Source organism: Hirundo rustica, chromosome Z (genome assembly GCF_015227805.2).
Source record: "Hirundo rustica isolate bHirRus1 chromosome Z, bHirRus1.pri.v3, whole genome shotgun sequence".
NCBI lineage: Eukaryota > Metazoa > Chordata > Aves > Passeriformes > Hirundinidae > Hirundo > Hirundo rustica.
This window is the reverse complement of record NC_053488.1, coordinates 50,846,068-50,861,222: the sequence shown is the minus strand read 5'-3', so window position 1 is coordinate 50,861,222 and position 15,155 is coordinate 50,846,068. Positions and strand designations below refer to the sequence as shown.

The window sequence follows — 15,155 nt, the reverse complement described above, 5'->3', positions numbered from 1 at the left end:
ATTTTACACTGTATCTATTTTAGAAGTAAAGTCCTGTCTCTTTCTGGTGTTCATTTTTGTAGTTTATCATTCTGTTTTACATAAAGCACAATTGCCCAGGCAGGAAATGTTCTTTTAAGAGAGCTAATTAAAGGTATGCATAGACTTAGAAAAATAAGCTGTGTTCCAGGCCTTAAAGGGGAAAAGGTTTGTGTGGCTGAGACAAACAAGGTGGTCTGTTGAGAACAACAGTTGTGCTGCTGCTTTGCTTCTCCCTCCCAGCCTTTCCTTTAAGAGATTGATGACAGTGGTAGTTGCTCCAGAAGTTTGTGCACAGTCGTCCCCTCCTCCAGCATGGCAATATCAGGAAACATGTTTATTGTCAAGATATGTGCAGGAATAAATAATGTCAGTAGAAAGGAAGTTGTGGCAGCATTCTGCTATTAACACTATTTCTGTAAAAGCCTTCTAAGACTGCCCAGTCCAAGTGTTTGAAGCTGGGCTGGTGCTAAGTAAGAGCCAGATTTACAGACACTTGATAGTAGAACCACATGAATTAATTAAAATACTTACCTGTATACAATTTCTGTATATTTTTGCACAGTTCTGATTTATTTGTGTATGTGTGTTTGCTCCATGTTATGACCAAGTTCAGGAACCAGTGCTTTAGAGTAAGGAGTTACTGCTGGAGGGTACTTTGCCTCCTTTTCACCATTGATATTGATTGTGATAAGAACTGTAGCTCTGTTTTGGCAACATGTCACTATAGAAAATTAGAGAAATTTGTGTCGTTTTATTGCAGGTGTACATATATGAATACACAATGAATCTCCTAATTAAAAATATTTTCTAATGAACCTTGGTATTTGTTATCCCTTACATTCCATCATTCTAATAGTATGGGTTTTTATGTGTTATACGAATTTAGTATTTCCTGTTTTGACAAATAAGAATCCAATTATTTAATTATTATTATTTTCAGGAATATTTTAACCGTGAGTTGAATGTTCATTCCTGTGTAAGCTGGTACCTCTTACAGCTTATTCTATACCTATTTCTTTAGCAGGTAGACAGTTACTGCCTTAAAGGGCATATGCCCAGATTTCAATATGGAGGGGAGATTTTATAGAAACTCATAGGATTGTTTAATGCTTTGGGTCAGAAGGACCTTATGGTTCATCTTGTTCGAACTCCTGTGCAATGGACAGGTTGCTCAGAACTCAGAACTTCTTCCAACCTAGCCTGGAACACTCCCAGGGATTGGGCTTCCACACTGTCTCTGGACAACCTATGCCAGTGCCTCACCACCCTCATATCTTATCTAAACATTATTATATGTTATCTAAACGTACTCTGTTTTAGTTCAAAGCCATTTCCCCTTGTATTAACAGTACATGTCCTTCTAAAAAATCCCTTTCCAACTTTTTTTGTAAACCCCTTTTAGGTACTAGAAGATGCTGTAAGGTCTCCCTGTAGCCTTCCTTGCTCCAAACTGAACAGCTCATACTGAACTCTCAGCCTGGCTTCAGAGGAGAGATGCTTCAGCCCTCAGATTACCTTCTTGGGTAGAGGGAGAGATTAGTGGAAGAGTGCCAGGAAATAGATTGAAATCTCTCTTAATAAAAGCAGGACTTCAGAATATGGTGTTGTGATTGTTTGAGCTACTCTTTGATTCTTTCTATTGCCATAGAAATGAGAATCTTGAATGATTGTGAAGCGTTTGTATAATAGTCCTAGAAGTTTAGGCTTAAGAGGAAACCATTACCTGTGGCCTCAAAAATGATGTCAAGATGGTTCTTCTACATGCCATTGCATGGTTATTGCAGTCCTATTCTGTGCTGACATCCTAAGTTTATGCCTGTTTACAGACATGCAAAAATAAAATGACTGCTTATTGTGATTTTTTTTTGCCCTCTTGAAACCAGATTTTATTCAGATCAAACAAATACTAAGAAGAATGAAAAACTGTCATCTGTGTGTTTAATCAGCCTCCAATACCCATCTCCCTGCTTGATATCTAGCCTAAATTGCTTGGTTTTCTGCAGCAGTTGCAAGAGGGATGTTGTATATACAGACCCTGACAGTATTAGCATTCCATACTAAATTAAGTTACTGTTCAAGGACTGGACAATGAAGCTTTTCTTTTATTTAGTTTTTAAAGCAGTCAAGTGAGTTAATTAGAAATGAACAGGAAGTTGTGGAATTGGCCCAGAGAAATATTTCTAACTGAGATTCCAGTTGGAAAAAACTGACAGTCATTTAGCTACTAAATCAAAACAACTGAGGTATTGGATTTATTTATTACTACATCCTCTTGAGAGGTTGGATGTAATTTACTGGATCTGCAACTACTGTCCGATCCTCCCTTTCCCAAAACAGGACAGAGATTATGGAAAATGTATTTTGGAAAAATGTCAATTTAAAGACTCAGTGTGTCATCTAGCAATTTAAAATTGTGTGTGTTTGCATTTTCATCCTTTGTAACTATGTTTTCCACTCAATAGTCAGAAGTTTAGTGCTTCAATTTTGGAACAGGCTTTTATATTCAGCTTCAGGCTGAAGTGGGTTTGAGGGGGGGGGGTGTTGTTTTGTTTCTCTTTCTCTTTCGTTTTTTTCTTTTTTCTTTTTCTTTCTTTCTTCTTCCTTCTTCCTATCAACTTGGAGATTAATTTGAAGTGGTAAGCACCTTTACATCTCATATACCTTGGATTTAGAAGTTTCACTGTTCATACTGCTGTGGTTCTTTTGACTTTTGGGCTTCCTAACAGGAGCTAACTTGCTTGTAACTTCAGTCTCTAAAGGTGGAGTTGGAGGGAACAGAAAGGGTACAGTCTTCTGCTTTTGTTGAGCTACAGTTTTCAGCTGCTGTTTTTCTCTGTATTTATGCATGGGTGTATGTTCTTAGTGTACATTGGAGACGCAATACTGGTCTCAACAGAGGATCAACATTGTTATGGCTTTCTGCATTGCCACAGATAGCGGGAACTTAACTGAGTTGTAACTTTGTGATAAAGGCAAGTCTACAGCTATTTTTTACTTCTGTTCTCTCTTTGCCTTTTCCCTAAAGAATATAGCATTGTATCCATAAAGATACTGAGGCAGAGGGCAATACACTACACTCCTTAGATCAATGGTTTTGAAACCATGGGTTTGTGCAGAAAAATTCCTATGAAAAGCAGCATATGTGTGAAGTATCTGAGAGAATTTGCACTTGTGCTTGAAAGGGGGCCATGAAATGTGCTTTTTAGAAGTAAGTGCAAGATTTGGTTTGCTAGACCAAATGACATCTAGTTGTGAAAGTGGTTGGCCCAGTAGTGTTCTTAACCTACACATTTGATGATCAGAACTTTCAACCTAACTGTGGAAAGCATAACTTCTTCACGGGGGTTTGATTAATGTTAGAATTGAAGCAATGACATTGATCAAAAAATCTGTTTATGGTGGCCCTTCTAGATATTCCAAACTGGGAGAATCCCAACTAACTCTGAAATTCTGATTGAATTGTTAGTCATGTGGTTATTCTTCAGTTTTGAGAAAACAAGTAAATATATGCTGGGCTATTCATGTGCAAAACAAAGATACAGTAGTCCAGTTTTCTGGATAACAGCTCAAATCATCTTATTCATCTATCTTTGGGCCATATTATGTCACTGCTGGTAGTATTTCCTGGAGTTTTGTCCTTAAGGAATCTAATGACTAATAGTGATTGAGTTAGAAAGAGACAGGATACCAGGGTAAATGTTATGTTTCTCAGCATGTCAGTTGATATTACACCTGAGCTTTAGTATTAGCTGCACTTTAGGTTTTGTTGTGAACACTGTTTTACCCTCTGGTGCTGAAGAACATTCTACACTTAAAACTCTGCTGTGACTTGAAGAAGGTAATACTTAATGTGATGGTGCAAATGCATGCAAATAGAGAAAAACGGAAATGCTTATAAAATTGCTTCTTGACCTGTGACTCCTGACAGATCTTGCAGATGTCGGAAGATTTCAATAATGGATTCAAGCTATGACACTTGTCATTTGAAAGGTCACATCACAATTAATAGAATCGGGATTCAGTGCAAGATTTTTTTCTGCGCAGTCGGGCACTCACTGCCTCTCTGACGACGTTCATTTCTTTCTGAGCAAATGGAAACCTAGTAGCACAAGCCTCAGGAAGTTGTTAAAGCAATTAAAGGCTTCTCTCTCAGCACGTTGCATGGTTACCATAGTATCCTTTGCCTCAGAGTCTTTACTGATGATGTCAGTATGCAGGCAGGGGCTGTTCTTAGCATCTACGTGAAGATTATTCAGCCCTCAATAAAGATCATAAGCATCTCTCTGTGAAAAACGCCATTTTTCACATCTCCATACATTCTGTTATCCGGTGTTATTTTAGTAATTCATGAGACTGGAAGGTAAGTGACTTCTGCTTCATATTGATGTCCTCACACTAAAGTTTCAGTGTTGCTTTTTTTCACTAAATGCAAAAAGTATGTTTTAGATGAACCAATTGCATAGGTTAGTGTAATTTAAGTGTAATGACAAAGTCTAGGTAATTTTCATAAGTATCAAAAATAAAAGGTAAAGTGAAAATCCCCGAAGTAAAAAAACCCTGACTTATTAAGTACTTAGACATTTTTAGCAATTAAAATTTGCAGAGCTTTATTTTTAATCAGAAGAAGATCATCCAAATTGTGTAATGGGAGTACTACCTAAGAGAAGAATGTTCACTTTTAAAAAAAATACTATTAAAACAAAACCTCAGCAATTAGCTCCCATCTCATATTTTAAAAGGGCTTTGATGTTCAGGAAATAATACATTAAGGTGGTATCTATTGTACAAGTCCATCAATGTACATGTCTTTCTCCCCTCCCCATGCATATACAGTATGCAAATAACTTTTCTTAGCCTGTACCTGTTTCCTGTTATTTGATCATAACTTTCCTTGGCTTATTTAGACACTTAAGTCTGTTTTGGGGAAAGGGGTCCTCTGTCGACATTTCTTAAGCAAAAATCTTAGTATGCACTGACTCATGTGACAGTGTGACAGTTTTTAATACTATCAGTTGCAATAAATGTGGTGCACTAGAAGAATAGGAAAGACGGTCTAGTGACAACACTGTGCCTTTTGAGTTTCTTTGATTCCTTGTGGGCTGAGGATTTTTTACTTTCTAGTATAAAGATATATGTGCTCTTTTTTCTCTCTCTTGACTGCCTAGATATTAATTTGGATATTAATATAGAAAAGAATAATATTTTAGATAAACTGAAGAAATCAACTCCCCTTCTGATTATGATACCTATTAACTTTGATATTTCACACTTAAAAAATAAAACATGTCTGTGTTTTTAATGCAACTTTTAATTGTTCACAGTGTCTTCCTTTATGGCTTTAGGAATTGTGCATCTTTTCTGTTTTAGCTTAGGTTAGACTAGGGGGGTTTTGTTAATTCTTTTTTGTTTGGTTGGTTTTTTGTTCAATTTTTTTTGGTTGGTTGGTTTTTATTTTGGCATCTTAGATACAACCAGCCAGTATGTAATACATGTGTTTAATTAGTCTGTCTAATGACATAGTAGTAGTTTGGAGTTGGGAGCTTCTTTTTCATGTTTATTAATGCGTTTGATTTGTTTTTCCTCACACCAAGTCTTTTGACTCTGTGTTCAGATTTCACATTCAAACAGTTCATTACAGAAACAAGGTTTGTTTTTCTACTAAAATCCTGTTAGGTCATTTATAGGGGTGCATGTTTGGGTCCAGTCTTGCAATCTTCCATTACAGTGGTGTCATTAATCATTGCTATGTTTCCTCCATTCTGAGCAAAAAACAACCAAGATTACAGAGGACTGAGGACTACTTTAAAGAAAAAAAACCACGCTTTTTTCAAATAATACTGTAATACTGATCTATAGAAGGATACCACAGAATTAGAGTGAGTTTCAAAATTATGAAAATGGAGAGATAGTTCTTGAAGGGGAAAAAAAAAAGACTTGAACATAGTAAATTGGGAATTCTTTCAGTTTATATTATCTAACAAGAGAACAAATTAGAACATAATCTAAGGTATTGCTAACAATTTTTGAGGATGTTAAGTTAATTCAATGCTGAAAAGAGTAGTTTTGCTCTGCTGGTGCTCTTCTCTCCCTATAGCAGTAATGGGGTGAGTTTGTTTAGTGGGTTGATGCAATATAAACCCAGTAACAAAGCAAAGAGCTTTTCTACCAACTGGCAAGATGAACGTATTCCACTGGAATCTGTGGACTGACAAAGTCTGTCACAGTAGATAAGAGTGGTTTAACTGCCCTGCAGAGCATTAGCTCTGAGCATATTCTGCTGTATCAACATAGCCATAAGTTTAGCTGTCTTCTAAAATTGTGGTGGGTTTTATGAAGTATAAAACCTCCCTGTTTGAATACAACTGTGAGAAAAAATAGCTGTTTGGCACATGAGATTTTTTGATCAGTTTCTGAATATTTTCCCTACTATTTAGGGAAGTTACTATTCAGAGAGAAATCCTAGATAAATTTCTGACCTTGTTTGAAGAAGAAAATTGGGTTCAAGACCTGACACTAGGAATGTGCTGGTTTTAAATTAGGATGCCCTTCCCTCTACCTCTTGCCCCATAGCTGGTCATGTGTACACTTATATATATGTTTTGTGTGCATGGTGGAGATATATGCTTAACTTCATCTGGTTGGATGTGGGAGCTGAGACCACCTTGCCTTTCTCGGTCTGCGTGATCTGGCCAGATTTTCTTCCAACACAAAGCTTTAAGCAGTTCTGCATAGTTGTATCTTTCGTGCATATCTTTTCTTTGCCCAGAAGTTAATTATAATAGGGGTAATGCACAGTCTTTCAGAATCAATAGTTTTCTCAATTGCATCCTATCTCTTCTGACATTATTTATCCACATGCATATGGAATGGGTTGATGAAGGCTCTGTGGTTTGCTTGGTATTTCAGTCAATAGGAGAAAAAATGTCCCCTAATCTTGCTAGAATTTGCTTACAGAAAAATACCTAATATTTTTGTTCTGACAAAATGTAATTACTAGTAGATAAGCATTCATGTATTTCTGTAAGATTGGATAATTTAATCAGGAGTGTTTAAAATGTAGAAAAATCCATAAGCAACTATACTACAGCTGTGTCTTCCCCCCACTCCATTTTTGCAGAAATCACGCTTCAGCTGTGCCCCTGAGATACTGAGATACAGTTTCCCCTCTGTCGCTGTATGAAAATGAAGAGCAATCTCCATAATTTTTTGTAACTGTTTTTTTTCCTAAGTGTTTTTCTTTTGTCTAGAACCATGTGCTTGTTTGTTTGAATCTACATTAATATAATATCTGTATTAATATAAAATCTATATTAATAATAATAATAAACCAGGCAGGATGGATAGATAGATAGATAGATAGATAGATAGATAGATAGATAGATAGAAAGATAGAACTGACATTCTCTGTTCTCCTGAATGAGATTTCTGAACTTCAAGGCTTTTATAAATACTTCCATTACATACTGACTGGTAACTGGCATGTTGATTTCCAAAATTATATTCTCTTGTTCTAAAAATATTGCCTTCTGGTGATGAGAATATTGTCATAGCCTGTGAATATGATCATTTTGTAGTGACAGGTGGCTTAGATGATCTTTAAGAGGAAAAAACTATGAAGGTAAATTCACAACAAAAATAATAGCATGCTAAAAAAATATTTTAGCATTCTCTAGATTTTGCATTAGTCTGAATTGGCTTGTTTGTCTCTGCCATATTTATGTACAACACCTAATTCTGGAGAATTTTTTAAAAACCAGGAGAATCCCTTGACAGTGTTCAGTGTGTTCTACATGTGGGGGAAATGGGTCTTCGCTGATACTTTTTTCTTAGAATTTAATTTTGAGCTTCTTCATTTTTACATGCAAACATGTATAGGTTCTATTGTGTTTTTCAATCCCCTTGTTCCATACTCCCAAGTTTTAGGGTTTTTTTATGGTATGTTGAGTTTTCCCCTTAATAAAAGTCAAAATTTTGAAGCTACATGATTTTTTCGTCTTCTTATTTTCAATCTTTTGAGTAATTAACTTAAGAATAGAAGCAGTGTTGTGCATCCAGAAGAGGCATAAGTTTATGATCCAATGAAGTAGTGTTGTTCCTGAGTTAACATATGTTACGCCAGGCTAAAGGCGAGGGTTTGTTTTGTTGATTTTGAGTTTTTTAACAGTGCTATTTTTATATTGTTTTATATGCACTAGAAGTAATACTGAAATAAATTATTTCTGTTGGAGGTGCTGCTGCAATCTTGGCTGAAAGCAACTTATGTCTACTTCAGTGAAAGCTGCACTTCACACTAGGCGTGAAACTTATTTTCACTTTTCTGGATGTAGATCTGTAAGCTCTTTATGGTGGGAAAGGGTGGGAATCAAACGGGAACTTTAAGTCTAGAACTAAGCCAGTCCATCTGGATTTCTACAGGAATGAAAGTCTTGGATCTTCCTGCAGGGTTTCAGTCTATTACTTCCATTACTTGCTGAGACAGTCTAGAAGTGTTTGTCTTGTTTTAGAGCTGAGTGGTAGAACTAGGCTGGTGAATCTTGTTACTTGATGATATGTAAGGTGTCTCTAACCAAAATTTGTCCTTACAATACACCTGAAAGAAGCTTTAGTGCATGAGAATCACAGTGGATCCATCATTTGTGAAGAAACGTCAGACTGCTACGAGAAAACAGAACTGTTACAACTACTGTACTATTTCTAGGGTATTTTTCTCCTGTTTGTTTGTTTGCTTGCTTTTTCTTTAACTAAAAATTAACATAATTTGAAGGTTGCAGTTTATTCCGTACTGCTTTCTTAGAGAAATCCCTTTGGAGAAGTCATATGTGTATTTAAAGGGAAGAAAGGAGCAAGTTCTTTAGAAAAGTACTGTAGAACTGCAGTGTTGCCACATTCTGGTGTTTAAAGAAGTCTGTACAGTCCACCCAGAAGAATGTCACAGTGTAAATTTCCTTGAGGTTTTCCTAGAAAATCTAGATTAAATCTGAACCACTATGAAGTACTCCGCTTAGTAGTATGCCATCCCTCCCTTTCCTTTTTGAAGAAACCTACCTGGAAATGGGAATGCCTCAGGAGTTCTCTGGCTAACAATTCTTTGATTTTAGTTTGACTGCCACCTCAAGTAATCACTGCTGTAGACTTTTTGGATATGGTTCAGTGAATGACCAGACTAGTGTGGAGTGTTTTTTCTTAGGGGCTTCCCCCATCCTGTAGATGAATTCACAAAATAATCATGGAAGAACTAATCAGTTGCCTGAGTATGAATCAGGCAGGAATTTTAGCTACTGCTAAAAATAGTAGCTGTTTTCTTTTCTAAACTGACTGTTAAGGAACAATGACTTTGCTGGGGAGATGAAAGGCTGATTGATTCAGTTTCTTCTTTTGTGTGAGGGTCATCTGGTGATCTCAAAGGAAAACAGATGTTTCTTTCATCCTAAGAAGATAAGGTGATACTTGGAAATTTCTTTTGTTTAGGAAAAACTTGAGTTTGGTTTAATGCAATTTTTTTCCCAATTTATCAGGTTAAAAAAAAAAGAAATCACAAAGCAATTCTGTTCTTGAGAGCTAATGAGGCTTTATAAATATATTCTCTTTGAATTAGAAGTAAGTATGAAAGTGTATGTTTATCTTACTTGTTGGTACAGTAGTTCAACCATTAATAGAAGTTACCTTGTAAAAATGACAAGTGGTAAGTATTGTATTTCTATTTGTTTGTAACTAAAATGAGATATTGTAACTGGGAAATACTGCACCTGACAGTCAGCTCCAGGGTAAGGTTTTTGAAGTGTCCCATTTAATTGTACTTTCTCTGGTGAGCTTTATTGGGGATAGCATGACTTTGCAAGAGTTGGTGTGATGATTTGTTGCAAGCAGTGCTTTGGTATGGGTGGGCTTGATTTTGGCTCTTGATGTGATTCCTAGAGGCCTCCCATGAACTTGTGCTTTGGTTCCCGCTCTGTAGTGAATTAGCTACTGCCTTATATCATGGAAGCACTAGGAATAGAATTCCATGGAAGCACTTGAATTAGTCTCTAATGATATATAAAAATTGTGTACAGGGTACACAATACCCACATTCATAGAGAAGTATATAAAGAGTTAGTTTTTGTAAGTGTTTCATACTCATCATCCTTGGTGTTCTTTAGAAATGGATTTCTAGTATCAGGTTTTTCTTAGCCTTATTTATGTGTCAGACCTCTGTAATAATGTGTCCTTTACTCCTCAAGTGTGATTGAATATTGTGCAGGTCTTTGTTATGTTTAACAGATGTAGGTTACATGTTTTATCTTTCACTGTTTCGTCAGGTTTATGTGGCACAACAGATTATGAGATTCTTCATTGTTAATGCAGCCTTAAAAGCTTTATTGGTGAATTTTAGAAAAGAATGCTTCGAAAAGGAAGATAAATATCCACGTATAATATTATTTTTTTGTACTTGAGTCTAAACTATAAGCTTGCATTTTTATTTTATGAGGGAATGAGAGTTTAAGAAGGCATTTTCATCATCCCCTTTTACAGAAACTGTTTTTTTAGGAAGCTCTTAAACTTCATCAGTATTTCAACATTTTAACCATTTCCTCTGTAAGCAGTGCATTTTGACTACCATGGAAAACCTTCTTTAGTTAAAAGAATTTTTATCTTTTAATGTTACATAGTTGGGGAGCAATTGGAAAGTACAATAGATGGTTTTGCTATAGTAATTAAAACACAGATGAAGCTTGTAGGCAAAGTATATGTGAGTGGCAGTCAGTATTACTCGGTGCTGAGCATGAACTAACAACCAACCAGCTGTCCTGGTTTGGAAAGACAGGTGTCTGCTAAGGAAGGCAGGAACCTTGCTGAAAATGGAAAATATAAACCCCCTCCCTCCAAGTTATAATTTTGAAATTAATGGGCTCTCAGGCAAAGAAATAGGAATAGGAATAACAGTTCTTTACTAAGGAAACTAAACTGAAATGCAGTAGTACCAAAAAAACCCCAAAAAAACAAAAAACCCCACAAACACCCAAAAAACCCACCCCCCCAAAACAAACAAACAAAAAACAAAAACAACAAAAAAAGGACAACAACAAAAAGAAAGAAAGAAAAAAAAAGCCACAGTCAGAGTCAGAATACAACCTGATACCTTGTCAGGGTGTTTGGTAGCAGCCCTATCAGAATCATGGCTCCAGTCCTCCTGAAGTGACAGATGAAGTTCTGTTGAAGTAACAAAGGGTGTAGTTTTCCTCTGAAGGTCCCATGGTGGTGTAGATGGGTCCAGTTCTCCTCTGTGAATCCAGTGGAAAACCAGCTGCCTTGGTGTTCTGATTCAGATTTTATCCAGGTAGGAATGCTTGGCTCTTCCCCCTGCATGCAGTATCTCACAATGGGATGATGTAGTTTTATCAATCATGCAGTGACACTCAATGTCCCATTAACAGAAGATATCCCCTTGAAGGGAGGAAGGATTGTGGAAGAGATAAAGAACACTGCCCTACCTGGTTTTAACAGATGGTAATAGAATACATAGCTTTGGTTACATCTTGCACTGCAACCTAAGACACCAATCAACTAAAAAAAAAATCTTCTAGTCAAAAAGCTAGAAAGATGAAGATATATCTGTTACCTTGAAGGTACCATACACAGAAAAACATTTGATTTGTTGTATGGGATGTACAAGAGGGTATGGGGAAAAATTACATGATTTCTCACTTTTAATGTGAATAATTATAGTATCAGTGAAATTCATTTCTAAGAATGTTTTAGTAAGATTGTTCTGAAGAAGAAAGCAACTTAACCTTTCTTGATTATATGTAAAAGTTGTTTTTGCATCTTATGTACAAATAGATAAGCTTTTGTGTTTACATCATGAAACTATTTTTTTTTTTCAAAAGCAAGCTGTCAGATTTTAATTTATTGATTTTTTCATGGGCACTACTATTTATGTTCTGATTCTTAGTTTCCACAGCGTTATGACTGATGAAACTGGAGATAGAGTTGCCACCGAATACCTGGTCTCCCACTGTGTTTGCTAATGGATCTTCAGGATTACTTTGTTGTTTAAAACCAGCCAGTGCTTAGCAGGAAAGCAAACCTGAGATACATGCTGCATCTATTTTCAAGCAGCATCTTGGGAGGACTGTTGTGACTGATGTCTTTCTGCTTAACTGTCTTAAACTGGATGGTAGGAAAGCACATAGTGCAAATAGGCTTCATTGTCAATCTGTTTTCTGCAATGCATCAGCAGTAGCTGCTAAAGCCCCCTGGAAAGCTGTCAGGCATTCTGCTTGGTACTGTCAATGTCATGATGAAGGAGAGCAGTACTGGCTTTTGTTCATGTAATGCTAAATATAGCTTGTTTAACACAGCTCTGTTTTTTGGAGGTGTTAGTCACTTTTTTGTCATTCTCCAAAAGCAGTACAATGATCATCAAATTCAATCAGCCCTCTCTGATTTCTACATAACTTAAAGAAAGTGGAAGTGTTTTTCTTTGCAGTATAATGTCAAATCAGACTTAATTTTCTTTAGCCAAAATACAGCACCAACACTGATAAATGATAGAGCTGTTTTGTCATCTGATACAAGACACCTGTGAAAGTACAGGATAAGTAAAGCAAGATTATATGGAATTGCCTGTTTTAAGAAAGGGATGGATAGGAAAATTTGAACATATGGGGTGTCTTGGGTTATGTAATCTAAAAATGCGTATTCTATTTCATCTGATAAAAGCTGTTTCTTGGGAGATGTTTTATCCTTCTAACTCCAGGGAGGAGGGGGGCAGATGCCTTCTGATAATGGCCCAGCCAGTAAAACCAGGTGGGGCAGTGTTTCTTATCTCTTTCACCACTCCTCCATCCTCCAGGGGGACATCTTCTGATAATGGCCCATTAGGGCCCACCGATGACATCACACATTCCATCATCCCATTGTGAGATGCTCCACCCAGTGGGGGAGGAGCCAGCTGTTCCTAGCTAGATAAAAACTGGGACTGAAGACCGCCAGGTGTCCGTTTGTTTTTTTTTCCACTGGATTCCTGGAGGAAGACTGGACCCATCTCATTGCCACTGGACTTTTTACAGGACCATCTCTACTCCACACAACCTCATCTGTTACTCCAGGAGGACTTATTTGGACTCCTTCCGACACCCTGACCAACAGGGTGCCAGGTCATATCCCCGACCCTGTCAGAGTTTTTTTTTCAGGATTTTTGTTTGCTTCCTTGCTTGTTTTTTTTTTTTTTTGTACTACTACATTTGTATTTTCCTTTTTTAATATTCCTAGTAAAGAACTGTTACTCCTATTTCCCATATATTTGCTTGAAAGCCCCTAATTGCAAGATTATAATAATTTGGAGGGAAGGGGGTTTCCATTCTCCGTTCCAAGGGAGGGTCTAGCTTTCCTTGGTGAACAACTGTCTTTCAAAACAAACACAGGGGAAAGCAACAAATTGTGTTAGAATAAATTCTACCTGTTTTTACTAGAAAATGCTTGCTGCATCTTCTGTTCCTGTCTTCCTCTTTAAAAACCCTAATGGTAATTTCAAGTAAAGCATTACAATCTGTTAAAACTGTTTGACAACAAATTTGAGATGGCTCAGTGACTAGCCATGAGGTTTTGGGTAAAGTTCTTGTGTGGTGAGCATGTGACAAGGAAAAGATCACCTTCCATTATCAGTTATGTTAAAAACACGTGAAGAATTCATGCAACTGAACAGCATTAGCATTTTTTTTTCTCTACCCATTTTATGCTCCCTCCATGCACTTCCTCCTCACAGCCATTCTCCTTCTCTTCTGTAAAGCTGACCTGTGTGTGGAGCTGTCTCCTTATCTGAGTGCCTTTAAAAGATCATGGAGCTAGAGTGAGGAATGAAGGAGTCTGTGGTGTTTCTGAGCCATCTCATAATAGTGGCACTAATGCCTGCTGCTTCAAAATTGCTTCTTTCTAGTTATTCCAGATAGTTTGCCATCCTTCATCAGGTTGCCTGTAGGAAACAAATGCTATGCGACACATAGTGGGATTTTGTTGATGTATTTTGTATAGTTAGAGTGCTGATAGATAAAGCCTTTATCTATGATTGAAATCCCATACTAATACAGCACAACTGTTCAACTCAGGTGCCTGGCATTGTGACACATCTTATCTTGTGGTACTTAGAGAATTTGTGTGCCTGCTACTGTGCAGTTACACAAAAAACTTTCCCTCCTGTTGCTTCAGGTTGCTTATGTAGAAGGGGCAAATAGTGCATACAGACCTAAGCTGGGAGCTAAATTTCTAAGTGTGCTATGAGAGCTCTCTAGGACTACCTGAAAGCAGGTTATAATCAGGTGCCTGTCAGGCTTTTCTCCCAAGTAACAGGTAGGACCAGAGGAAATGATCTAATGAAGTATGTGGTTAATTTCTGTGTCACGTGGTAGATGTGGGATCTTTACCCATGATACACCACACTTTTCTTCCTTGAAGGGTTTAGCTAGAAATGGCATTTATTCACTGTATTCTTGCTCTTTGATTTACTCACAAACACTTTGACTTAAAGGAAATCATTATACAGCCATGCAAAGATGCTTGTAAAAAATGTATTATCAAAGGAACCTGGAAGTGCTTAGTTGGCTGACATAGTAGCTGTTAGAGTAATCCAGCTTTGAGGAGAGAAAACTGACATCGGGTTTTCAAGCCTTATTTTCAGAAGAACACATATATCTAAAATCCATACTCTTATTTTGGAGTATTTTAACAAACTGTTGGCTAACACTTTGCAATGTCCTAATCATTGGATGCAAAGTGCAGTTTAGACCATGCAGTTTCAGTGGTGAAGCTTCCCACCATCATATCCCAGTTTCTATCTTCTTCTCTAGTAAATTCCTCTTCAATATCTCTGGCACATATTTGTATTTCGTCATCACAAAGCAATCCCAACTTTCTTTTTCTTACCTTAAAACATCCAGATTTGAGTTTGCTGTGGCATTAGTGAGACCTTTATTCAGAATACAAGAATGCTGACCCTCAGTCCCCACACTGCTGTGTCCGCCACCCTCTTTAGCAGGCATGTTGGCAGCAAGCACTGGTACTTCTATGAATTGCCATACCAGATTGAGTCTTGATACAGAGACAGATGTCCCTACAAAAAACTTGCTGAGCAGATAATTTGAAAGGCAGTCTGAAAG

The 15,155-nt window shown here is 37.0% G+C and overlaps 1 protein-coding gene across 16 annotated transcripts in view; it reads left to right on the top strand.

Annotated features, from left to right (window-relative positions):
• The window catches only part of PAM (peptidylglycine alpha-amidating monooxygenase), a 133,243-nt gene that overhangs the window by 17,973 nt on the left and 100,115 nt on the right, over positions 1–15,155 (top strand). For 2 of the 16 annotated variants that reach the window (XM_040089263.1, XM_040089259.2), the window contains exon 1: positions 4,257–4,381. The exons of 13 other annotated variants lie outside the window; for them this stretch is intronic. The gene's annotated coding sequence lies outside the window, so the exon portion shown is untranslated. Of the gene's footprint in view, positions 1–4,256; positions 4,382–15,155 lie in introns of those variants that run through there. One more of the 16 variants, XM_040089268.1, reaches the window with a different exon arrangement.